Source organism: Nicotiana tabacum, chromosome 18 (genome assembly GCF_000715075.1).
Source record: "Nicotiana tabacum cultivar K326 chromosome 18, ASM71507v2, whole genome shotgun sequence".
Taxonomy (NCBI): Eukaryota; Viridiplantae; Streptophyta; class Magnoliopsida; order Solanales; family Solanaceae; genus Nicotiana; species Nicotiana tabacum.
This window is the reverse complement of record NC_134097.1, coordinates 144160410-144176380: the sequence shown is the minus strand read 5'-3', so window position 1 is coordinate 144176380 and position 15971 is coordinate 144160410. Positions and strand designations below refer to the sequence as shown.

Here is a 15971-nt window from a genome sequence, read left to right as displayed (position 1 = left end):
GTTATCCTTGATTTTAAAAACTCAGTTAATTGAAATTTAACATGCTTCAAAAATTTCAGTATTTATAAGGTAACGTTTGCCTCTAAACAGATGGTATCACCTAAATGAGCTCCAGGATCCCGATGCTAGTGAGCTATAAACTAAAGCTATTATGATCACGTACAATAGTCAGTCTAGCACTCGGAAAAAGTGTCTGATACATAAAATTCAAATCCAATTTACTTAAAAAAATGAAAACAAATTAGGCAATCAATAGGGAGACGAAAGAAGTTGGAATTTAAAGCCTGAGAACACAACATTTTTATTCTATGCTTAATAAAAGAGAAACTCAAATTTTTGCACACCTTGACATAGATCATGTTGTCGAGGGTGAAGTTATGGTAATTCTAATGGATAAGACAATCAGATCACCAACTTTAATCCAAGATACAAATTTAGCAATCATCCTCGTCTCTTACATCAAGATATCCACTCTTTCAAGACAGTATTATATATCCTCGTCTGCATGTATGCGCTCAGGGTAGAAATTTTTTGACTTCTAATCATAGTTGTCCACCTTCTTGGGTCATAAAATATCAAATCATTCAACGAAAAAGATGATAGTACTAAGAAAATGATACAACTCATTATAAGTAGCTGGTAACGAAACGGAGTTTAAAATGACCGCATATAATATGATCTCCAAACATGAGAACCATAGGATAATCACACAGATCGTGCACGTGCAATTGGGAGCTCTAGTCAAGTTACATTTAAAGTTAATAGATTCGCATAACAAAAAATTAAAGTAACAAGTTCTGATTTTGTGTGTGATGATGAGTTATTTGAGCTTGTAACACAATACATCACCACTTTGAACCTTGACACTTCCAAAGAGCAAATGTATATAGAGTGCAAATGTTAAAGCTATTATGATTGTGGCAATTTTATATTCACCACCAGTAACCTTATACTTGGATATATGACTTTATTTGATAAGAGATTTCACTTGAAAAGTACATAGTGTGAAAAGAGTGGAACAGAATTCAGAAGACAGGAAAACAACACATAAAGTACATACTCCTCACTGCTTATGATCTCCCTGGAATTAGCTAATTGGCACTTTGACACGAGGGACGTTTGCATGAAATTACATCTCATCACCACCTCCCCTTTCCTATGTCCACATATAGCTCAATCATTTTCTTCTTGGATAATTTTCACTGTATTTAAGACACCAAATGATAAATATAAGAATACCACTTAAAACATAGTATTTTATTTTATTTTATATTGTTATCTGAAAGATGAGAACTGTGAACCATTCATTTATCTGACAAAGTACTCTCCATATGCTATGAAGTTTCCTTCCCGCATTCGTTACGTTACGCATCAACTTCGTTTGATAAACTATATATAATTTAGATATCCTAATCAACAAATATCATGACCATCCTTAAGTAAAATAAAAATAACCACAAAAAGTTCTTAGAATTTACCTAGAAAGTGAGAAGTTCATCTCTTACCTCTCAAATATAAGCCACCAATTATTAATTAGTGAAAATCTTTTATAATCTTCAACAAAAGACTTTGCCTAGTCGAATGTTGTGGAAGATGGTAGAAAAGAAGTATGAACAGAACCCATGAAACTTCAGTAAGCACTGCAATACTATACCCAAAATATTCTTCCTTTTAATTAGGCATGACACTCATACCAGTATCATGCTTGATCTCAACAAAAAAATTCGCATGTCGGATGAAACTAATTGGAAAAGCAGAAAAAGGAAAAACAAATACAAACTATAAAATTGAAATTGAAGATTAAGGGATTGTTTAATTTATCATATGCACAGCAAAAATCATGGGGAAAATTGATTAAAATTGTACCTGCAGGTAGACGGAATTTGAGGAAGATAAAGAGAATTGGAGAAGCAATCCAGAATTTGAAAGTTTTTTTTTAATGCACAAAGAAATCGGGTGAAAATCTAATATGGTCCGTAGAACACACGTGTACTCATTTAAAACTTGGGCTCAATTAAAACTTGCACGTAGCATTTTGTATAGAAAAATAAGCAACGTGTATGATATTGTAAGAATTAGTACGAAATGACTAATATACCCTCGAGTTTTTAAAAAATGACATGAAACAGACATGTCGAAACTCTTTCTCTTCTATGTAATAGAAGATAGAAAATCCAAGAGTTTAAAATATACTTACCCTATAAATATAATCCATCGTATGATCTATTGACGTTTGACACAAGAACATGCATGTACTGTATAGGTTAATTTAAGAGTATTTGCATACTAAGAAATATCACCACTTGCGCCGCCAGAAAGGAATGTATAAAGGTAGAAATTTTCTAAATACTAGCTAATTAATATTATCTTCCTTCACAAGTCTAAAATAACTTTTCTCACAACTTAAGGATAATTAAGGTTCTTATACTGACTTTTTCTCTTAATTAAGTATATAATATAAGGGAATTAAAGAATGGAAAACTTCATATATAATATACTGAGACATGTGAAGTAGTAGTAAATTTTTTTTTTTTTTGTCTTTTTTGTCCAAGAAGTAGTAAATTGTTAGTTTGGAAAGTTTGCCCACATTTCACTTCTAAAAGTGAATTTGATTGGTCATGCTATTTTTAGGACTACGTTTAGCATATTTAATTTGTATAATAAAAAGAGAGAAAAAAATGTCACGATACTTGAGATCTCGCGCATACACATTATATCTCGAGAATAACTTCCTAAAAGTAAGTTTCAAATAGACAGGTTGAGCTATAATAGAGCAGGTTAAAATAAGTTCAAATCAGTAAATACATTTGCTCATAATTCGCTTAATATTTGCTTGGGTAATAATATGCAGGTTAATTCGGGCTAAAAATGGATTATAACTCAACTTGCTTAATTTAAAAGTAATTTTCATTTTTGTTTGTTCTTTAATAATTTGTTTAATTTCTATATCAATCTAATAAAAAAGATCTCATGAGTCAAGTTGAGCTCCATATGCGGCTCAATTTGTAGCCTAAGCCTAAGCTTCCAGATGGGCTAACTTAAATTATGCCCATAATGACCATGTCATATTGGTTAATATGCATAACCTCAAACAAACTTGGCTTAAAACTTTTTAGAGAAATTTTCGCAAATCACTATTGTTTAGTAGTTATTAGCTAGTTGTAGCTACCATTTACTATATTACTTTCTATAGCTATGTTTTCAGTTTTGCTAGAGTGTATTCGATGTATTTAAGCTATTGCATTCATGAATACAGTAGCAAAACTCGGCGTGAAACATGGGAGTACAGCTAGGAAATTATTGTATTCGACTGTATTTACGATGTGTATTTGTGAATATAGTAACGTAAATAGCATAAATCGTGGTCTATTCAGCTGTTTTTAAACGGAAAAGTGAATCAATTAACATAATAGACTCCTAATATAACTCAACAAACTCAATTATAAATCTGAATACATAAATTATATTAATTAAAAAAACAATGAATATATTCATGGAATATAGCGACACAGTGAATACAATGAAATACATGGAATGCAACGAGATACATTGAAATACAATGGAAAAAAAAAGACAATGAATACAATGAAATACATAGAATACAGCGAGATACATTGGAATACAATAGAAAAAAACGTAAACAGACTCTTCAAGTTGTTCAGCCCCAAACTCCGTCGTCTTTGATCAAGAATAACCCTAATGTCGTCTTGTCGATAGCAGATTTCAAACCTCCATTGTCAGCCCCAATTTACCATATATCAGATTTCGACATTGATACGAAACATAAGACATTGATTTCTAAACAGACTCTTCAACCACTAAACATAGCTATACGAAATTTTCATTGCCAACTTTAATTTACCTTTCAATAGCAGATTTCGAACCTCCATCTTTCTCTCTAGGGCTTGATTTCGACATTGATTCAGAGCCCCAGGCTATTGACAATGAAAATTTCGTTTGACAATGGAGATGAATTAGTGGAGAATCAAGGTTGTATTCATGGAGAAAGATTGGCGTTGAGAGAGAGTGGGTGGAGAAAAATTGAAAGAATGAGAGAGAAAAATAATACAAAGTGTATTTTATGGCTTAAGGGTAGGAGGAGACCATAAATAGATATTTGACTATAAAAATTAAAAGATAGCAATGGAATATAATTTGTTAAAATAAATAAGGTATCAACCTTTGCTACAGGAGGTAAAAATTCCAACTTTTTATCATTGTATTATAGATAGCTAATAACGTCCGAATGAAAAACTCTACGTGAATAATTAACATGAACTTATATTAAAGTCCAATAAATGAAGATTTCATCCAATCAAGAATGTTTTAATCGAAAAAATTCGAGCCGATTGATCAAGTGATGACTATTTTATTTATTATTTCAGTATTAACTTCTATCCGGAATCGAACGGATGGAATCAAAAGAACACAAAAGTACTAGTATTATAGGGTCGATTTTTCTTTTTTCTTTTTTCCAAAAAAAAAAAGTGCATTTGCTGTTTTTGAGAATTTAAACTAATACACCATTTTGTGAATCCCTACTTTCAAAAAGAAGAATTATCCTAAATAGCTACTTACCCATCTGTTTAAATAAAAAATAGCCGAAAAATATATAATATGTGTATAATTATATATAATTGGTATATAATTTATGTATACTGACAATGAAAAGTAACCAATGAATCTGACCGGCTATTTGTGTAAAGAGACGAAAAGACTTTCTAAGAACAGCATGAAACGGGCTGAAAAGAAACCCAATGGGCCGATCAAGCTATTATCTCATCTAGTTTACACTCTCTATACTAGCTTTATTGGATCCATCCTCATGAATTATATCACAACATTCACATCTATCAATCTGAAAAAATAAAGAAAAAGAGAAAAGGAATAAAAATACAAATTTCGGAGTAGAGATTTTGTAATTTTTACACAATAAGTAGAGGTTAGAATCTATTACTCAAATAGTCACTCAACTATCCAAAATATTTAGTAAAGTCATGGTTCTGTCATTTTGTAACAGAAATGTCACTTAACTATGTTTATCGCACTCAGAAGGTCAGTCAACCAGGTTTCTCGAGTTTTTCATGGTCAAATATCTATTTTTATCCTCTATATTACTAACTTTATCTTTTTTAATATTATAATTTTTTTTCTTTTTAATCTATAATGTGGACATGCCTATAGAACAAATAGATCTTATTTATAAAATAAAAATAAAAAATAATTTTCAAACATATATAAGTATTAAAATAATAAATATATTGAGCATAGTTTTCAAGCATGCTTGCCATTGTCTGAAGGGATCCCCGTTGACCGTGACCAATTAAGTAATGACAATAGGATCATTCGTCAGTTTTTGTTGTACTGTTAGCATATAAAGTTAAACTCATACATAGTAATCTATGAGAGATTATGGAAGTAAGAAAATATTACCTCAATACGTTTCGTTGCTGATGAATAAACATGAATTTCATAAATATATTCTGCAGAATAATTTCCAGCAGACAAACAAGCTCCAATCGCACGAGGCCATTCTCTAGTATAAGTAGTTACAATTTCATTTCTTGGATTCCTCTCAACAGATTTGAAGAAAAATAAATGAGGGGCTTCACAAGGATCTAAAGAAAAATTCCTAGTATCAAACATATAACGTGGTGGATTAGGAGTTTCTCCCCATGGTAAGAATGTTTCAATTGGATTTTGTATCCAAATGTTTCACTTGGATTTTGTATCCAACTTCTAGGCATAATTTTCTCATAAATATGAGCTGAATATCCCCAAGAAACTGAAAATGTCCAGTTACTTGATCTTTTGTGGCATATGGTTTGTTGTAACATTCTTGATTGATCATAATTTGCTGCATTTTGGAGGTGGAAAACTGATTTTACACGATCCATAGAAGGAAAAATTGGTTCTACCATGTCTAAATGATGAAGTGAAATTAATAAAGATTTGGAGTGGGATGATAAAAATCCTGTTAGATCACCGTGTAGATCAATCTGCAAGTTAATATTCAAGTATATATTAGGGATCTTTACATAAATAACCGGCTAGATTTATTGTCTAGTTTTTCTAGCCGATATAGATAGATTATACACTAATTATACACAGTTAAATACACATAGTACACGAATATAAATATTCATATATTATAAGGCTATTTAGGTTATTTCTTCTATGTATTAGTAGTAAAGAAGAAACAAGATTAATAAATATAAATGATTGATAAAACATTTCTAGTTCAATTCTCAATCTATGCTAGTAATGAAAAGCTACATGTACAGCCAGGGGCGGAGCTACGATAGGGGGTGCGAGTTCGGGCGAACCCAGTGACTTTTTTGAAAACCCTGTATTTGTATTGAAAAATTTACTCTTTATATATAAATATATCTTGTCGAACCCAGTAACAAAAGGTGTCTAGGTTCAATAATAAGAGTTCTGGGTTCGCTTAGAGAGCATGCGGGTTTGAATCCTGCTGAAAGCAGTTAGCTATTTTCTTGTTTTTTACAGTTTTTCTTTTTAAGATAGCACAAATTAAACGACATCATGGCTATTTTTTCTAATCTTCTCAACTTCCAAATCAAAAAAGTTGGGGTTCTGCCAAGAGATTAAAAATCCCTAAATGAAAATAGGCGCACCAACTCCTCCCTTCCAGCAACAAAAATACTATTTTCCACTGTTAAAGAGCCTTCTTACTCAACTGAAAACCAATAGCTTTTCTCCATGAAAGTTGTTCTCAAACTCTAGCTCCAAAACACCCCAAACTTCAGCTACAAAACTCCATTAAACTCCCACAAAAATCAGCGAAAATCAGCTCCTTACACTCATAGTGGGAGAGGAGTGGTTGTGAGAAAAGCTAGGTTGAACTTAGGAGAGAGGAAAACGAAAGCAGAGAAGATGTTTGGGTTAATGGATGGGTTCTTGAAGAATGATACAGTTAGTTTACAAAAAGATATTCTTGATCAAGTAGAATTTACTGTTGATCAATCAATATTCAATTTTGATGATTTTGAAGCTTACCAGGTACTCCCATTTCCCGATTTATTTGACATTTGTTCAAATGTGTAAAAATTACACAGCATACTCAGGGGCGGAGCTACTGTAGAGGGTGCGGGTTCGGGCGAACCCAGTGACTTTTTTCGAGACCCTATATTTGTATTGAAAATTTTACTCTTTATATATAAATATATCTTGTCGACCGAGTAACAAAAGGTGTTTGGGTTCAATGGTAAGAGTGTTGGGTTCGCTCGGAAAGCACGCGGGTTTGAATCCTGCTGAAAGCAGTTAGCTATTTTCTTATTTTTTACAGTTTTTCTTTTTAAAATAGCACAAATTAAACGACATCGTGGCTGTTTTTTCTAATCTAAGTTGAGGTTATGCCAAGAGATTAAAAAACCCTAGATGAAAAGAGGCGCACCAACTCCTTCCTCTCCAGCAACAAAAACTCTATTTTGCACCGTTAAAAAGCATTCTTACTCAACTGAAAACCAATAGCTTTTCTCCATGAAAGCTGTTCTCAAACTCCAGCTCCAAAACACCCCAAACTTCAGCTACAAAACTCCATTAAACTCCCACAAAAATCAGCGAAAATCAGCTCCCAAAATCCCCCTTTTACGCCCATAGTGGGAGAGGAGTGGTTGTGAGGAAAGCTGGGTTGAACTTAATAGAGAGGAAAGCGAAAGCATAGAAGATGTTTGGGTTAATGGATGGGTTCTTGAAGAATGATGCAGTTAGTTTACAAAATGATATTTTTGATCATGTAGAATTTACTGTTACTCGATCAAGATTCAATTTTGATGATTTTGAAGCTTACCAGGTACTCCCATTTCCCGATTTATTTGGCATTTGTTCAAAGGTGTAAAAATTGCACAGCATACTCATTTTTGGCATTTGGGTCTCGTTTAACTGCATCATTCCTTATTCTTAATTTGCTTATTTGTTGGAATAGAGTCATGTTTCACTTACTGCTAGACTTATACCCTTATTAAGGAGAAAATCTTCATATGTCTACAGTAGAGGTACAGTAGAAGAAAATCCAGTGAATTTTTCCGAGACCCTGTATTTGTAATTTAGAACCCATACACTTATAATCCTAGCTCCGCCTCTGTGTACAACAACCATTAACATTCTTCCTACACCAAACTGAATGTCCATCATTCCCTGAAACACAATCCCACCTATTCTTCCATTGCCCGAATGTGCACCACATTTGGTCATTCTTCAGCATCCCCATACCAAATACAAATTTTCCTTCCTCGCTCAAGCTTCATTGCGCCACCCCACATGAATCTTTTACCTACTAAGGTATCAATATTTCTGCCTCGCTCCTGATTTTTTTTATCCTTTGGCATATTTGGAAAACCAGAAATGAGAACCTTTTCAACAATCTACACAACCCGCAGCAACCCCCAACCATCTTATTCCACGTTGTCGAATTTTACTTTTTATCTCTCATACCACCTCTACCTCCTCCTATCCATGTCCAACACATCAAATGGCACTCCTGACCCACCCTTCTGCAAATTTAATACCGACGATTCTTTTCATCCTCAAACGTAGTGAGCTTCTGCTGGAGGAATTATCTGTAACCATCATGGACAATGGATCAGAGGATTCACTATGCTCATTATCTGCTCTACTGCTTTAGAAGCTGAACTACGCGTCCTACTCTTAGGTCTCCAAACTGCTAAAGACTTACTTTTTCTTTCCTTACAGATTGAAACAGACTCACAAGTACTCATCTCTATGATCCATATTGGGAATGATGCATATTCACATCTTACTTTTGATTGCAGGATACTACTCTGCTAACTGCAGACAGCCACACTTGATCACATCTATCGGGAGGCAAATAGTGTAGTAGACGCGCTGGCTAAACATGGCATGACCGTAACTCCTTTTGAAGGCCAATTACAGTGGAGTCCAATACATTTTATGTCTCCCTCACCCTATATTTTAACTGCTTTCAATAAGGATTATTCAGACGCTACTGTACCACGAATAGGTCCACTTTATAATAATATTACTGTTTAAATATTAACATATCAGTATCTTTATTAGCAACAAAAAAAAAGTTCATGTAGTTTGGTAGGTTTCATATTTCTTTGACCTTTTGATTCTACTTGTAATATATAATATATAAAGCTCAGTGGCTAGTGGAGACACTTTCAATCTAGTGATGTCATATAAACACCGTTTTGAGGAAAAATATAAGTAAATATACATGTATATATGCAAATAATTAATTTTTAATAAAAATTATCATATTTTGAAAAAATAAGAACCCCATTATACGTAGACCCACATTCGTGTTACATGTATAACTATATTTGTCAATACTGCTCATAAAAAATTCTGCTTTAGCCACTAATAATGTTTGCGAGAAAACATACACTACTAAAAATTCGGTAAAAAACGACCACAAAAAGCGACCAAAGTTGGTCGCTTATAGGCCTAAAAGCGACCAAACATGCCTGGTCGCAATATTGCTGGTCCTTTATTTTAGGGACCAAATATTCCGGGTAAAGACTATAGCGACCAACTTTGGTCACTTTATTATTTTAATAATATAATTTTGGCGACCAAAGTTGGTCTCTAAATGTAAAATACGTTATTTATTTATTTATTATTAATCATAAAAAAGCGACCAACTTTGGTCTCTAATCCAAATATTATATTTTCAAATCTGGAAAATAGAGACCAAGATTGGTCGCTTTTTTATTAATTTTTTTAATATTTTTAAAAATATGCGACCACAGTTGGTCGCTAACTTCAAGAAATAATTTTTTTTTTAATTATAAGCGACTAACTTTGGTCACTATATTTCCAGAAATTATTTTTTTTTAAATAGAATAGCGACCAAAGTTGGTCGTTTTTGATAAATCTGGGTTAAATAGCGACCAAGGTTGGTCGCTATTGCCTAGAAAATTGTTTTTTTTAAGGGAAAAGCGACCAATTAGCGACCAAAGTTGGTCGCTTTTCTTGGTATATTTTTGCCAGAAAATGTCTGTTTTGGCAGCTACACCACCTGTCAGCTTACTAAAAATCCTAAACATGCATTTTATGTCAACAACAACAACAACAACAACAACAACAACAACAACAACAACAACAACAACAACAACAACAACAACAACAACAACAACAACAACAACAACAACAACAACAACAACAATAAAAAGCAACAAAGTATAAAGTTTAATAGAACTAACACATTAAGCTAACAAAACTAAGTTAACGCTTATTACAAGCCCATTCGAAAACTGGTTCTATTGTCTAGTTCAAAGTATATAAAGTACTCAAGGAGTGTTCTTTCAGCATCCTCATCCGAAAGTTGGATTGCCTCGCCCGACTCATTAGGTGGCTGACTGCGTATGAATTCCCCCACATCAGTTGTGAAGCGAACCTATAAGAAAAATTATATTGAATTAGTATTTCAAAATTTATATAAAAGTAAATCAAAATACTTAATGAAAAGTAAAAAACTTACATGTATAGTCGAGGCTCGACCCTCGACCCACCTTTCTAGATCAGTCTCTTTCTTCTTCTTTACAATACGAGTCTCATTGAATAACTCATCTTACTTCATTGGCATCATAAAGTTGTCTGGTGGCTTTAGTGATTATCATCATGGTACTATTACTCAGGATGAACTTAGATACAAAGAGTAACTTGGATACAGTACCCGACAGGGTGTGTCTTTGATCAATTGTTGTTCTCATTAGCGTCAATGATGATGAGAAGGAAATGGCATGTGTTTCAAACAGTGATGGCGTAGGTAAGAATTTAACATTTCCTAAGCAGATAAAAGAAGAGGTTATAGAGGAATTCTTTACTTCCTCTTGGAAAATGAAGTAGAGAATTCATCTATAACCTTTTCTTTTATCAATTTAGGAAATGTTAAATTCATACCTACACTATCACTGTTTGAAACACATGTCATTGCCTTCTCATCATCATTGTCGCTAATGAGAACAATAATTAAAGGCACACTATGCCAGGTACTGTATCTAAGTTATTCTTGGTGGAAGTTGCATTGCATGTCTAATAAAGTTATCAACCCCTTCTACAAAAATCCTCCCGCAATCCTAAATTTCAATTCATATCCACAAAAGTTCAATTCATATTCTAAAGGCTCAATTCATATCCTAAAAGTTCAATTCATATACAAAAATTTCAATTCATATCCTAAAAGTTCAATTCATACACAAAAATTTCAATTCATATCCTAAAGGTTCAACTCATATCCAAAAAGTTCAAGTCATATCCTAAAATTTTAATTTATAAACTAAAATTCCAATACATAAATCAAAATTTTCAATTCATATCCTAAAGGTACAATTCTTATCCAAAAGGTTCAACGCATATCCACAAAAGTTCAAGTCATATCCTAAAATTTCAATTTATAAACTAAAATTCCAATACATAAACTGATATCCTAAAGGTTCAATTCATATGCTAAAGGTTCAACTCATATCCACAAAAGTTCAAGTCATATCCTAAATTTCAATTTATAAACTAAAATTCCAATACATAAACTAATATCCTAAAGGTTCAATTCATATCCTAAAGGTTCAACCCATATCCACAAAAGTTCAAGTCATATCCTAAAATTTCAATTTATAAACTAAAATTCCAATACATAAACAAATATCCTAAAGGTTCAATTCATATCCTAAAGGTTCAACTCATATCCACAAAAGTTCAAGTCATATCCTAAAATTTCAATTTATAAACTAAAATTCCAATACATAAACTAATATCCTAAAGGTTCAATTCATATCCTAAAGGTTCAACTCATATCCACAAAAGTTCAAGTCATATCCTAAAATTTCAATTTATATCCTAAAATTTTAATTTATAAACTAAACCTCCAATACATAAACCAAAAATTTCAATTCATATCTTAAAGGTTCAATTCATATCCTAAAGGTTCAACTCATATCCACAAAAGTTCAAGTCATATCCTAAAATTTTAATTTATAAACTAAAATTCCAATACATAATCCTAAAGGTGCAACTCTTAGGGTTTCTTCTCTTCAAACAATTTCTTCCCCAAATTAGTAGGTAAAACTAAATATTTTGGACTAAATGTATTAATAAAAACCCTAAAAAAATGCAAATAATATATAACTTTGAACCCTAATATGGTTGAGCTAACTTTGAACCCTAACATGGAGAAATTAAACACTAATATGGAGAAATTAACTTTGAACCCTAACATGGACAAATAATATATAACTTTGAGCTGCTACCGTCGGTGGTCGTCGGTGGCGTGGGTGGCGCCGCTGCTGCTGGGAGTCGGAGGGAGGGTTTGAGTGTGAGAGAGAAAAGAGAGATTTTGGGGAATTTTTTTGAAAGAATGGGAGGGAAACCCGATTTTGACACTGGAATTAAAAATAGCGACCAACTTTGGTCGCTATTTGGTAGCATAATAAGTTTTGACTTTTTGACCAAAATAGCGACCAAAGTTGGTCGCTATTTCTAAAAAACTTAAATTACTTTTAATTCAATTTAAAATTATGTACATATGTAGTATAAATTTAGGATTTTAATTCAATTTAAGCTATATATATATATATACATATATAAATAAATATATAATATTTAAAAAAATATATATATATATATATATATATATATATTAATTGATATAAGTCAAGACGTTTTAATTTATTGTTAATATATATACATGCATATGAGTAGGTTATAAGTCGATGAATCAATTTACAAGTGTATCAATACCTAAAAGAACTCGTCCCTGTGTTCCGAGCGCTTCATGTTCTTATATATATATATACACACTATATACTATATATATATATTATACTATATATATCGAATATACCTTGATATATAATACACTTAGTATATATACTATACTATACTATACTATACTATGCACTAAGTATTAGTGCATTAGCTAATATTATATCGAATATATATATATACATATATTATATATATATCGAATATACCTTGATATATAATACACTATACTATATATATAGTATAGTGTATTATATAATACACTATACTATACACTTAGTATATATATACTATACTATACTATGCACTAAGTATTAGTATATATACACTATATACTATATTATACTATATATATCGAATATACCTTGATATATAATACACTTAGTATATATACTATACTATACTATACTATGCACTAAGTATTAGTGCATTAGCTAATATTATATCGAATATAGCTATATATATATATATACATATATTAATTGATATAAGTCGAGACGTTTTCATTTATTGTTAATATATATACATGCATATGAGTAGGTTATAAGTCGATTAATCAATTTACAAGTGTATCAATACCTAAAAGAACCCGTCCCTGTGTTCCGAGCGCTTCATGTTCTTATATATACATACCTAATATTATATCGAATATAGCTTATATATATATATATATATATATATATATATATATATATATATATATATATATATATATATATATATATATATTAATTGATATAAGTCGAAACGTTTTAATACCTAAAAGAACTCGTCCCTGTATATATTGGAGTATATAGTGTGTGTGTGTGTGTGTGTGTGTGTGTGTGTATATATATATATATATATATATATATATATATTATATAATATATATATATATATATATATAGGTTATAAGTCGATGAATCAAATTACAAGTGTATCAATACCTAAAAGAACTTGTCCCTGTGTTCCGAGCGTTTCATGTTCTTATATATATATATATATATATATATACACATACACACGCTTCGTAGTACTGTTTAACTGCATATATAGCATGTTAGAGTATATTTTAGTCTATTCATCCTTTGTATTACAAAAGTGTTAGCGGGTTACATTTATATTATTTAGATAGTAAATACAAAAGTGATTTTTAATTTTGACCATTGTTGACCTGAAAAGAGACCAACTTTGGTCGCTAAATATACATAAATTTAAATTAGCGACCAAAGTTGGTCGCTAAATTTAAATCAAATTTATTTATATTTTATATAATATTTAAAATAATAATATAATTGTTAAACGTTAGAACTCGATCCCAGATTAGCGACCAAAGTTGGTCTCTATTTTCGTAAGCGACCAACTTTGGTCGCTAAATTTAAGTTATATTTATTTATATTTTATAATATTTTAAAATAATATTATAATTATATATGTGGGTCCCCCTGTAGCGACCAACGTTGGTCGCTAATCTTAGTATACCTTTGACCAAGCAAGTCTGACCAGTCCGGTCAATATTTTGACAAAATTAGCGACCAACCTTGGTCGCTAATGTATATCAAATAATTATTTTATTATTTTCGCCAATTTAGCGACCAACTTTGGTCGCTTTTCTTGACAGACCAACTTTGGTCGCTAAAGTTTGATCGCTTTTTTCCGGAATTCTAGTAATGAATCTTGTTGGATTCAATATAGTTATACTCTCATATTGCGTGATTTCCTGATTTTCTATCAGCAGATTTCAAGTGAGAATATCTCTTTAGGCAAGCCATTATATTTTTAGCAAATGCTCTAGCCAAAGGATAACTCAAAATAATTCCAGCTCCAGCCAAAAGCTTGATTAAATGAGAACAAATAATTCGCCAATATAAATTCCGAGTGCCCTCCGATGTAATTGTAATTCGTATGATCATGCTGTGCAAGAATATCAACAATATTATCCACGAAAAATATCAAGTCATCGTCCCCCATAATTACCCATCTTACCCCTTCATGTTCCTCTCTAAATACCTCCATAATCCCATGAACCATTCTTAAAACTCTTGAATCAACATGTTTGGTTTCTTCAACTAGTTTTGGAACATTATCAGATATTTATAAGGAGGTGAATTTATTGACCAAGCTAAAAGATCATCTTTAGGAGGAAAATCTAGTAAAAGATATCCTCTTGTAATATTTGGTCTCCACCAAGATTCAATGTAGGGTTTTCTATTGTTCCATGCTTTTTCTGACCCTAAAATTCCAAACACAAGGTGACTAATATTTGTGGCATTGTTGGTTTTTGCATCATTTGATAATGTACTTGTTTGTGAATTAGGAGGAGAGGTTGTGATTTTTAAGGAAGAGAAAAGATAAGAAGATGGACATTCAGAGTAATTGAAAAAGATAATGGTGCCCATGTATAGGACTAAACCACAAATTAGCACAGTTTTGCAAATGCTAATCATAATATATGTTTAAAATCTAGATATGTTTGAGAGATTGGGTAGTTAGAAGAATGGAAACAAGTGAACCAAAATGATTCTTATAATCCAATATGAGTTATTTTCTTTTCAAGGTTTTAGCGTACGTAGCCCCCCTCCCCCCCCCCCCCACACACACACACTCTCAGGGGCGGAGCTAGAGTATCGGGAGCGTGTTCGGTCGAACCAAATAGCTTTGATTCAAATCTTGTATTTGTCTTAAGAAATTCATTAAATATGCATAAATTATTAATTTAGAATCCACTAACTTTAGACGTTTAGAATCTCGAACTCATAAGCTTAAAATTCTGGCTCCGCCTCTGTTTCCACCGCAACATCACAGAGAATCTTTTTTCTGTTAGGAAGTTAACAATGATATGTCCTACCATCGAAAGTCTGTGGTGAAGTAATACATATTTCTTTCATTCTCAATCATATATTGAGTTCGAGCTGTGAAAATGAAATTATTATTTATAGGACTTCTCAACATGAATTTGGATTAATGGAACCTCAAAATGATTATGAGTGAAAAACAAAACAAAAAATCTGTCTTAGCATAATTTGACAAATGTTTTAATGTCTTTCTTAGACACGTTTTGACTTTTCAAACCCAAACCTTCGTATCTTCAATCCCTAACATTACTTTTTAGTATTTGCGAGAGGGTTTAATTTGTCTATCGAAAACAGTCTCTCTACTCTCTCGAGGTAGGGGTAAAGTTTGCATACATACTACCCTCCTCAGACCTCACTTGTGAAATT

At 31.8% G+C, this 15971-nt stretch overlaps 1 long non-coding RNA gene across 1 annotated transcript; it reads right to left on the bottom strand.

Moving 5' to 3' along the window:
* Positions 1-282: 282 nt before the first annotated feature.
* Positions 283-1987, bottom strand: LOC107815680 (uncharacterized). Its single transcript, XR_001654784.2, has 2 exons — positions 1867-1987; positions 283-1202 (listed from the first exon to the last, which is right to left on the bottom strand). It is a non-coding gene; the product is annotated as an uncharacterized LOC107815680 (long non-coding RNA).
* Positions 1988-15971: the final 13984 nt, after the last annotated feature.